Source organism: Maylandia zebra, linkage group LG19, assembly GCF_041146795.1.
Source record: "Maylandia zebra isolate NMK-2024a linkage group LG19, Mzebra_GT3a, whole genome shotgun sequence".
NCBI lineage: Eukaryota > Metazoa > Chordata > Actinopteri > Cichliformes > Cichlidae > Maylandia > Maylandia zebra.
In genome coordinates, this window is record NC_135185.1 from 22419607 (window position 1) to 22430630 (window position 11024).

At 38.7% G+C, this 11024-nt stretch overlaps 1 protein-coding gene across 11 annotated transcripts in view; it reads right to left on the minus strand.

Annotated features, from left to right (window-relative positions):
- The window catches only part of LOC101485855 (uncharacterized), a 29616-nt gene that overhangs the window by 18008 nt on the left and 584 nt on the right, over window positions 1–11024 (minus strand). The window contains exons 1-4 of one of the 11 annotated variants that reach the window (XM_076877397.1): window positions 4557–4869; window positions 3843–3934; window positions 3201–3401; window positions 2986–3125 (exon numbers count right to left, since the gene is read on the minus strand). The exons of 1 other annotated variant lie outside the window; for it this stretch is intronic. The gene's annotated coding sequence lies outside the window, so the exon portion shown is untranslated. 9 more of the 11 variants (XM_076877396.1, XM_076877399.1, XM_076877395.1 and 6 more) reach the window with 9 other exon arrangements.

Sequence of the window (11024 nt, forward strand, 5' to 3'; positions counted from 1 at the left end):
ACATCATAGTATTGGAACCCAAACATAGTATTTGTCCCAAAGCATCGTATTTGTATGGAGTAATAGTATTTCTTCAAAATCATAGTATTTCAATCAAATTTCAGTAGTTGTGTTAAAATGCAGTATTATTGCCAAATCATAGTATTTGTACCCAATCATAGTATTTTTGCCAAATTGTGGTATTTGTGCCCAATTAATAATTCTGTTATGTTATAGTATTACTACTAAGTCGTAGAATATCTGTTATGTTATAGTGTATCTGCGGAATATAGTATGTGTGCCAAATCGTAGTATTTATACCAAATCACAGTATTTATGCTAAAACATAGTATTTCTGCCATATTGTGGTATTTGTGCAAGAACATTGAACTGTTATGTTATAGTATTACTACTAAGTCATAGTATTTCTGCCAAATCATAGTATTTGTGTGAATTTGTATACTGTAATATCACTGTAGTATGTAGTGGCTAAGTAGGGGGTGTTTACAGTGTAAATAGGTCATCTCTTGTGTTGGAGTGCCCTCTTGTGGCGCCTTTTGGGTAGTGCCTTAGTAAACGTGAACCCTGTAAGAAGTGGTATCAGACTGATTTGTAGTGGAGGAATTTGTTGCCAGTGTTCTTAATCATAGAAACCACACCATATCACCTCTCCACATCCTCCTACTGTATGCCATGCCTCCCTGTACCATCCATCTGACCGCCAATAAACTCCACCTGTGGTAATCTAATCCCTGGATGTCAGCCTCTCCTTCTGACCGAGGATAGTTACTATTGCAGCACCACCCAGCATTAAACTGACGTACACCATTCTGTACAATAGTATTTGTGCTAAAAAGTAGTATTTCTGCCAAATCATAGTATTACTGCTATTTCATACTATTTAAGCGAAATTACAGTGTTTCTGCAAAAACATGTTTGAGGGGTGGAAATCTGTCCTCCTCTCATTTTTCAAACTCCGAAAATTAAGCCATTTCTTCTCTCGTCATGTCTCCGCGACGGAGATACAAAGAGCTATGTAAATCGTAGTCAAAGTACACCAAAGTCCGCTGATTCACCCAGTGCAAGAATTATGCTTCTATCCCACCTAGTTTTTGAGTACAAATTTATACACTATCACAGACCGGTAATTCATATTGATAATTTATTACAATTCTGCAAAGTTTTATGATTTTAGCAGCTTTTCTAATATGGACCTCACATTCTTGTTAACAGTCTATGGCAGAAATACATACAAGTACACAGCCTGATGAAGCAGACAGAAGCAGTACCTCTGATTGGTTCAGCATTTTCACCTCTTATCAGCACAAATCTCAGCCTCTTCTGCTGTTTTCATTAGAATTGTAAGCTTTTCCACCTTTTTTCAGTTACGTGAGAACCAGTTTGGCTCAATGAGTAGCTGAAAAATGTCAGCCTCTTCTGCTGTTTTAGCAGGATTTCAGAGTTCAGCTTTTTCACTTGTTTTAAGCACAAATTTCAGTTTCTTTACCTCATTTCACAACAAAGTTCTTCCTCTTCACCCCTTTTCTGCTAATTTGAGCTTCTGCTCCACAGTGCACATTGTCCCTCTCATCATATCTTTGCTTGTGACCAGAACTCATTTGGCTCAGAGGGTAGGACATCTGCCGTGAGACCCGGTGGCAGAGGTTTGAATCCTACCTGTGACAGTTGCTACACATGTTCCCTGCTTGCATGCGCTCTGCTTTCTTGTGTGTCACTGCTCTCCAGTGTGTCATTACACATACAGCCATCTTCAGCAAGTACTTCTGCTTCTACACCTCTTTTCAGCTCATCTTTTTGCTTCTTTGCCTCTTTTCAGCAGAAATTCTTCTGATTCACCTCTTTTCTGCCAAATGTTTAGCTTTTTCACCTCTTATCAGCACAATTCTAAGCAGCTTCTGCTAATTTCACCACAATTGTCACTCTCTCCACCTCTTCTTTGTGTGAATGAGTTTGGTGCAGTGAGGTGAATTGCCGCCTTTAGACCAGAAGGGCCAGGTTCGAATCCTGCTCAGGGCAATGTTTTTTTTTTTTTTTTTTTTTTTCTTCAACTTTTTCAGCTTTTTTCAGCAGACATCTTCAGCGTTAAGGCATCCACACAGCATTTTCGCAGGAAATGCAAATTTTTCTAGTTAAATGTTCTACCTTCCATACAATCATTTACAAATACAAAAAGTGACACCTAGAGGCACACATAAGGTAATAAGCAAAACACAAAAATGGCTCCTACACACCAGGCCCTAAGTGCAATGGCTGTCAGACATGACAATTCTAATTATAAAGCAAATAAGGAGCCAAATTAAAAATAAAGTACTTCCATTTTAGACACACACACAAAAAATAAAATAAAATAAAAGCACTTAAATACACTTTTAAACTACAGTCTAATGTAAAAGACAAAGTTTAGTTACAGGGATTTCAAGAATGTTGGTCTTTGTCTTTAAAGTCCATTTTTATCATGAATGGTTTCACGAACACGTCTAAGGGGCCAAGAATCTCGGGGGACAGAAGAACCCATTAAAATAACTATATACCCTGGTTTTAGATTTTTCCTCTTTTGGTTGTCTTTTTGTCTCTTGTGTAACAAAGGCAGGTATTCACGTATCAGGAGGATGTGATTTGGAGTAAATGACTCTAGGTCTTTTGGATCATCAGGCAGCTTTGTTATGGGTTGATCAATTACAATTGCTTCAACTTCACACAGAACTGTATTTAATCCATTGTTGTTGAACTGTTGTTGCTGAAGAACTGATCTCAAAATCTTTCTGACCATATGAAATGCCACCAGTCTGAGTACTCACAGCCCTGCCATCATCTATCACGTCGGCAAGCCATAAAATCATAAAAAAACCAAACAAACAAACAAAAAAACAATCCAAAAGACATGAGAAGCCAAGCAGGAAAGACAAGGGAGGGAGAGGGGAAAGGAAAATAAGCAACCGCCTCTGTCAAGAGCCAAGAAAGGTCACACATACAAGTTTTCTTTACCTCCTTTTCTTTTGTAGGATTTATACAGAGTTGATTATTTAAGTAGGGTTCCAGCCTTCTTCTCTTACGTCCTACTTCACGAAGGATTGTTTTCAGTTTAAGGAACTAAGCAACAGCCTCCTCTCAGACTCAACGGGAGCCTGAAAAGTATGTCATCAATCAACATGTAGCATCTGGCAAGTCTTTTACTTTAGTAAAATTTACTGTGGACTCACTTTTGACTTCAGGGTCAACTGGTTCTATGGAGCTTTCCATTAGACTGGAGGGGAATCACTTTCCGGCTTCTGCAAAACCTTTGGTCCTTCAATATAGGGACTGTTATGATGTGGGATATTTTGCGGCAGGGTGGGATTTACCACTTTGTCAGCGCAAATCCTTCCTTATCCCAATACAGAATCATTTAAGGTCCTTCGTCCCTATTAAAACAAAGATGATCACTACTTCAGTCAATGCACCACTTTTGGGATTATTCCAGCCTGCTGAGCTCAGCAACAGAAATCCTATACAGATTACAGACAAGTCAGACTCAAAATTTATGCAGCACTTGATGATGAGTTGTAGCATACCATTCTCCTATCTAACCCTGCCATGCCACTTAGTATCTAAGGCACAGATAAGAACTTGACGAAAACCGCCAAGGTCTACAAACCATCAGTGGCTCTCCTATATCATTATTGGTCACCTGCAGCCTCCTCAAATGACCTTTGATATTAGTGCAGCACTCACTGCTAAATGCCTTGACCCGACTGACCTTTCCTGCATTCATTCTGACAAAACATAAGTACCTCAAAGATCTTCCATTGTAATCATTTGAACAAGCACATCCATTAGTGCTTATTGTTGCTGATCACACTGACCTTATCTACAGCACCAGTTTGTCCTGGAACCCCGGGGGTCTAGCTGCCACTAAGACTCGCCTAGGATGGGTGTTGTTGGGTTCAAGTCAATCCTGCTGGTAAGCAGAAACTGTTACTGTAAGCAACCACACAGACACCAGTGCACGTTTCACTCGCAAGGGTTTCAAGGAGGGCAGTGCTTGCACTCGCCTGTCCAAGCAACTGTTTTATTGACAACAGAAGTTACACATAATTTAGTTAACCACGTGACAATTTTAAGCATGATATCGATCTCTCCAGTCGCCCTCATACAGAGTGTGACTTTTCATAAACTAATGTGTATCATGCTGAAACAGCAGAAGTGAGCGTTTTGCTAAACTATAAAAACAGGAACTTGCAATAGGTCATATCTCAAATGATCATTTAAAAGGTGTGAAATCTTGCACTTTAATGGAACATTTAATGGTTTCTAAAGCTATAATGGAAAATTTTAACGTCGTGGCTGAATTCTGTCTGCACAAGGTACATTAGTATTTTAATCAGCACACATACAAGCAATGGAACTAAAGCTGATCTAGCTCTTTCTGCACAATGACAACCATATTAGGACACTCAGGTGTCACAAGGGCCAACTCAGCTTATGCAAACTCATCATGCATTTCAACAATGTTTCCTCTTCATTAGCCCTGTGGCGTTAGATCTTAAGAGAAATGTGGAAAAGTTATGGCAACTTACCGCCGTGAGAACCAGGTAACTAGATCCCTAGAGGATCAAGAAGTTATCAGCCTTCTGGAGACCAAGATGACCAGAGTAGAGGTGAATGGGATACCTTTCCATGCTCAGCACAGGTATAAAGTTATATATAATGGTATAAACCTTTATCATGGCAGAAATTTTGAACTGTCATAGCAGGACATCCACAGATGTAATACATAAACCTAACAAGAGCAGAGTTCCCATTAAAGATATACTGTACTGTGAGCCACTCCTCATTTCTTTATCTTTTCCTTCCAGCCTGCATTGCTCTATGACCATTTTATACCTTTTAAAGTGTTGCTGTGTTTTTACCCCCTTTTATGAGCCTGAAACCTGAACAGTTTACATAGTTTTGCAGAGCAAGCATCATAGTGAAAACCTGCATATGAGCAATCCTTTGACTACATCCTGCTGGTCACACAAATATTGTGGGAAATATAAACAATAGTTTTGGAAAGTTGGAAAGTTATTAAAAAAAAGAGAAAGAAAACATGGCATAGAGTCTCTTCATTTTCTTTTCCAACCTGGTGAGTTTCCAAAAAAGGCCAGTTATACTGAACCTTTGGTGTATTACTGTAGAGTTTTAAACTTACAATATCATAAACTAATTTACTATTTTATTTTTTCAGTATACAATAGTACATGGCTCAGCATAGGGGGATAAAAAGAAATAAATCACACCTCATAGTAATTTCTGATGTGAGCTTCAGTAGGTTTTCTTAGTGAACATGATCTTTGCCACATTTTTGTGGATTTGCACCATGTGTAAATAGTGTGCATTACTATAGCAACCTTTAAAACACTGACGTATTTTTTACAAGGCCATGATTCAATAGAAAATGATGTGTGCACTGTGCCACTGATGTCATTTTGTTTTTCAAAACTGAATAAATTTTCCCTTTCACTGAGTGTACTTTGTGTACCTTCCCTGTTCATATTTGTTGCACTATTCAAAGACATGCATGTCTGTGTACTCAGAGCATTCCATAAAGAAGTTAAATAATAGATGCTAATTTTATACATTAATTAAGTTGGTGCATGTCTTAAATACCTAATAATCACATCAAATTACACATTATACATTTCGATGAAGCTTGATCGAGACATGACGGCATTCTTCTTATAACCAGGAGAGATGAAACAAGAGGAGAGGAAAAGTACAGCAGTCGGGTGCGACACCAAAGGAGCAGGAAAGTTGAAGGGTGAGCAATAAAAAACATAAGTAAGAATTGACAGAGGGGCCATTATGGTGTAATAAAAGCAAAAACTATGAGGCCAGGGCTGGTAAAGTTTTTAAACTGAACTAAGTACCGTCAGCATATTGTCTCACAAACTGCTGAACTTCAGCAGTGAATGCAGACTTCATGTTACTGCCATAATATGTTTCTTGCAATTCATAGGTGAACTACATAATGTCCCGAGAAAAAATAAATACAATAAAATAAGAACGGTATTCTGTGGTGCAAAATAGCTCGGCGAAATTATAATGCAAATACAATGAAGTTACAAATGTGTGTATGGTATAAACGCTAGGACACAAGAAAACGCTATATAAATCTCCCCGAATAGAAGATAAACATTGAGCTGATGTTCGAATTAGAATATTTGTATTAATTCAAACATCAGCTTAAAGCCACTACCATTCCGCAGGTAACTCACTCGAGGCTGAAGTGTGGCCATAGTATGTTCCCCGTTTGTGCCCACCAGTCGAGAAATAGAGTTTGAATCCGTGCGTCTGCAAGTGCACTCGGAGCCTTCTCCTCTGCTGCTCTTTTTCTACTTGATTTTGCTGTCTGGAAGTGACCAAGTCATTGTCATACGTCAGAATACTAGCGGAAATCATTCGGGGAAAAAAAAATCGAATAAAACGGTTTGCAAACAGAAAAACGCGCAAAAATAAATCAGATCGGAGAGGTGGTTCGTTTGTGTGCTGAAAGAGAAATTATTTCCTTACTTGGTACTAAAACCGTTTTTCTGGAAATAGAATTACGACTTCAAATTTCAACGTTACAATGATTTTCCTCACGTGGCCCTATACGCCTTTATTAGAAAGAAAAAGAACCCAATTAAAAAGAAAAAAGTGAACATAAATATCTAAAGAAAGTAGCAATCTAAATGAAATAGTAGTAATACTGTAAATGTTTATGAGCTTCCTAAATCTTGCTCCTCAAATACTATCCGCATGTTTTTTGTTTTTTTTTTTTACTCGACTTTCGTCGTTGCCTGTTCTCAAAACCATTCCTTACCTTGTTTGTTCTCCTTGTATTTCCTCTTTGGCAGTGTGATTTTCCCCATTTCCAAATTCTTGGACCTGCGCCCAGAGTCAGCCCTGTGCTTCTATACAACCGTCACTCCCCCTTCCGCATTTTTTTTTTTTTTTTTTTTTTTTTTTGGGTGGGCTGTAGGTCCTTTCTGTTCCTTTCCTCATATCAGGATTTTGCGCTACCTACAGCTCATTTTCTTATCAGTTCAAAGTATTTACGTCTCTGCTATTAAATAGTGCAGCTATTGTCTCTGCAGCACAATTACCCATTGGATGGTATGGTCTCAAACACAAAGAGTGAAATGTTACAATTAACCCCATAGTCTGGGGTGAAATGGAACACAATGAAATAAGGGTACTGACAAAACATTAACATGTAATCTTTTTTATTCAACACATGAATGTACTTAGAGCCATTTATTTAGCTACGTGTGTGTGTAACAGAATGCAGAAATTTAGCTTTTGAACATATTCCAACCCCCCAAAAAAGACAAATTATGGAATTTTCTGCAACTGAATATTTCATTAATTTGGTTGGTCTTCCTTGAGTTTGGCCTCATTGGCTCAGTGGGCATTATAACCTACCTACAACTCTTGCACCAACTTTTGAACATAACAATGAAGCTGAAAAAATTTAGTTGTGCACCAGCATTGCAATTCCATTACTTTTTTTCATGGCTTACCTTGGTGTGGTTTGCAAAGTGCTTCAGAAAGATGAGGAAATCTGTTTCTTGCACCCATCCTGATTTCCACTACCAATACTTCCTACTGGTCCATCTCTGACACAGTGGTCTGCATAATGCATGTGTGGGAACACAAACAGTGGAGGAATTGTGTTGCCAATGTCATTAACCTCATATACAAAAGCGACCAGTGAACCTCTCTCTGCTGATGTTGTTGCCCCAAGTTGTTTAATATAAGTTAAAGTAATAGTGTGGTAAGTTGTAACATCTGCATTATTGTTACAACTAACCTAGACTGTTGCTGTTACAACTGACCCAGACTCCTATAGCCACGAACTAGCTAACATTACAGCCAACGGCTAAAACATTAGCACTAAAGACCTACACAGAATATATCCCCATAGGCATACAAATAACATAATTTAAGTTTGATGAGTTTAACTGCAAAGCAGATAATGCTATTAGAAATTGAAATAAAGTAGAAAAGCTTACTTTTTGGCATACAAATTACTTTTTTTTTTTCGTGTAAATTGTCTGTTTGACAAAATGTGCTGATTTTTTACATGTGATAGCAGAACTGAATTGGGCATGCACAGGATGAATCACATCATTTGAAACTTAGCCCTGATTGGAGAAATTGGAAGTGTTACAACTGACCCACGTTACAACTGTCCCTGGTCTCCCCTACTCCTTTGTCAGTCGGCCGCGGACCTCTGGTCGTGGCGGAGGACTGGCTGTGGTGTATCGAAACTGGTTTCACTGTCGCTCATTGATGGTTGAAAAGATGTCAACGTTTGAACTACAGCTGGTTAAAATTGGAAATAAAGATCCGTGTTACTGTGGTGTAGTCTATCATCCACATGGACCTAACGGTCAATTTTTAAAGGAATTCAGTAACTTTTTATCTTCCATCTTGAAGTTGTCCAGATTGCTAATAATTGGCGATTTTAATATGCACATTGATGATGACTGACCTCTTTGCCAGAGGTTTTCTTAGCATCATGGACTCTTTTCACTTCACACAGCATGTATCTGGCCCCATCCACACCAAAGCGCACACCCTGGACCTTGTTTTTACTATTGGCTTAACCATTGACTGTATTAGTTCTGAGGATATTTTTTATTTCGGACCATCATTGTATTATATTTAATTTGTCTTTTTATTTGCCTCCTCCTCCTGAGAGTTGTGCTTTTAGCTTAGATTCTTCTACTGCTGCTACTTTTTCTGACGTTTTTAATTAGGTTCTACCTGCTTCAAATGATGTTGATTTATTAACAAATCTTTTTAATAATTATTGTCTTTCTATTATCGATAATATTTGCCCTTTTAAAACTAGACTAGCCCCTGTTACAAAACCCTCGCCCTGGATAAATCGATCTTTCTCTGTGGCTACCTCTAAGTTCAGATCCTCCATCAGCTCTCTTGCCTATGGGGTGCCTCAGGGCTCTGTCTTGGGACCGTTATTGTTTTTGTTGTATTTACTCCCTCTTCTGCAACTTCTTAGCTCTTTCTCTGATATTTCATATCATTGTTATGCAGATGATATTCAGCTATATATCTCTTTTAAGCCACCTGATGTTTCTAAGCTCCAAATCTTGCAGTCCTGCTTTCCGTTAGAGATTGGATGGCTGGTAATTACCTTCAACTAAATGCTGATAAAACGGAAGTCATTGTCTTTGCTACTGAGAAATTTGTTCCCCTCATGGTTAAAAATCTAGGCCCTCTTGCTTCTTATATTAAATCCTCCATTAGGAACCTTGGTGTTACATTTGATCCAGCTCTGACGCTGGACACACACGTTAAATCCTTGGTTCGCTCTTGTTTTTGCCATTTAAGAAATATCGCTAAGCTGAGTCCCTTTGTGTCACGTTCCGAATTGGAAATGATTATTCATGTTTTTGTTTCCTCTCGCTTAGACTATTGTAATTCCTTGTTAATTGCTTAAGTAATGCCTCCCTGGAACGACTGCAGGGTGTTCAAAATGCTGCTGCTAGGCTTCTGATAAAGCACCACAAATACTCCCATGCCACTGCCCTGCTGATTCATCTGCATTGGCTCCCTGTCAAGTTCAGTGTCCATTTTAAGATCATAACCATGACTTATAGGGCCCTGCACGGTGTAGCTCCAACTTACATATGTGATCTTCTTCTTCCTTATCACCCCAGCAGGTCCCTGAGGTCCTGTGACCAGGGGTTGCTGGCTGTCCAGCATACAAGGTTAAAAACAAAAGGTGACAGAGCGTTTGTATCAGTGGCTCCCAGACTATGGAATTCGCTCCCTTTGAGTTTGAGATCTGTGGACTCAGTCATGTCTTTTAAAAAGCAGTTAAAAATGTATCTGTTTAAACTTGATTTTGGTTGATTTTGTTTTAGATTTTAATGTCCGTTTTCTGCCTTTGTAAAGCACTTTGTGATTTTATCTTGAAAGGTGATATATAAATAAAATTTTACTTTACTTTAAACATGCTTTCTAGTATGCAAAAATCGCTTTCAAAATGACAGCACACACCACAAATTGCACCCTCATTTTTAGCATGCACCACCACCTGACAGGGGCAGGCATTGAGCATAAAAATGGCTTAATTCTTACTGACATACTTTATTCCTTAAGCACAAGAAAACGCTATTTAAGTTACATCGAAATCGGAGTAGAAGATAAATACTCGGAGTGGTCGAATTAGAATATTTGTATTAACTTAAACATCAACTTAAAGCCACTATTCACCATTCAGCAGGTAACTCACTCGAGGCTGAACTGTGGTCAGTATGTTCCCCCGGTTGTGCCCACCAGTCGAGAAAGAGCTTTGAATCCGTAGGTCTGCAAGTGCACTCGGAGTCTTCTTCTCTCCTGCTCTATCCGGGCGTGACCAAGTCATTGTCATACGTCAGAATTATCCGGGGGGAAGAAACGAGTCAATAGGAAAAAACGAATTCGTAAAATCGCACAAAACGTTTTGGAGAACTGGGCTTTTTTTGTTTTGTTTTGTTTTATTTGTTTGTTTGTTTTGCGTTGTGCACTATAGACGCACTCGCTTCTGATCGTGGTCTAAGCTTTATCGCGCAATGCCAACTACACACAGCTAACTGCGACGTAGTATTAGGGGCACATTAAGAAAACATATTGCTGATCATTTTGAGAATAAAGTCGAAATCTGTCAGTTACAGGCTATTTCCTTTTGTGCAAATCCACTCTTCCACATTTGTGTGTTTTTCTCTGGCCAGATAGAGCGTTCGGCACCATTACCACACTGTGTTTATGGGCTGAAAGAGAAAGACTTTCCTGTACTTTTTGCTAAAACTGACTCTGAGGTACGATTCCACAAACTCAGAATGCTCATTTCGACCGTTTTTCTCAGAATAGAATTACGACTTTAATCTCTAGATCGTCGATCATTTTTTTTCTTAATGTTGCTTTGATACTCCTTCATAAGGCTAAACCCCCCCTTGGGTTAATTTGTTATCAAAGTGACTAACACATAGCAGAGGAAATGTAAACAGTAC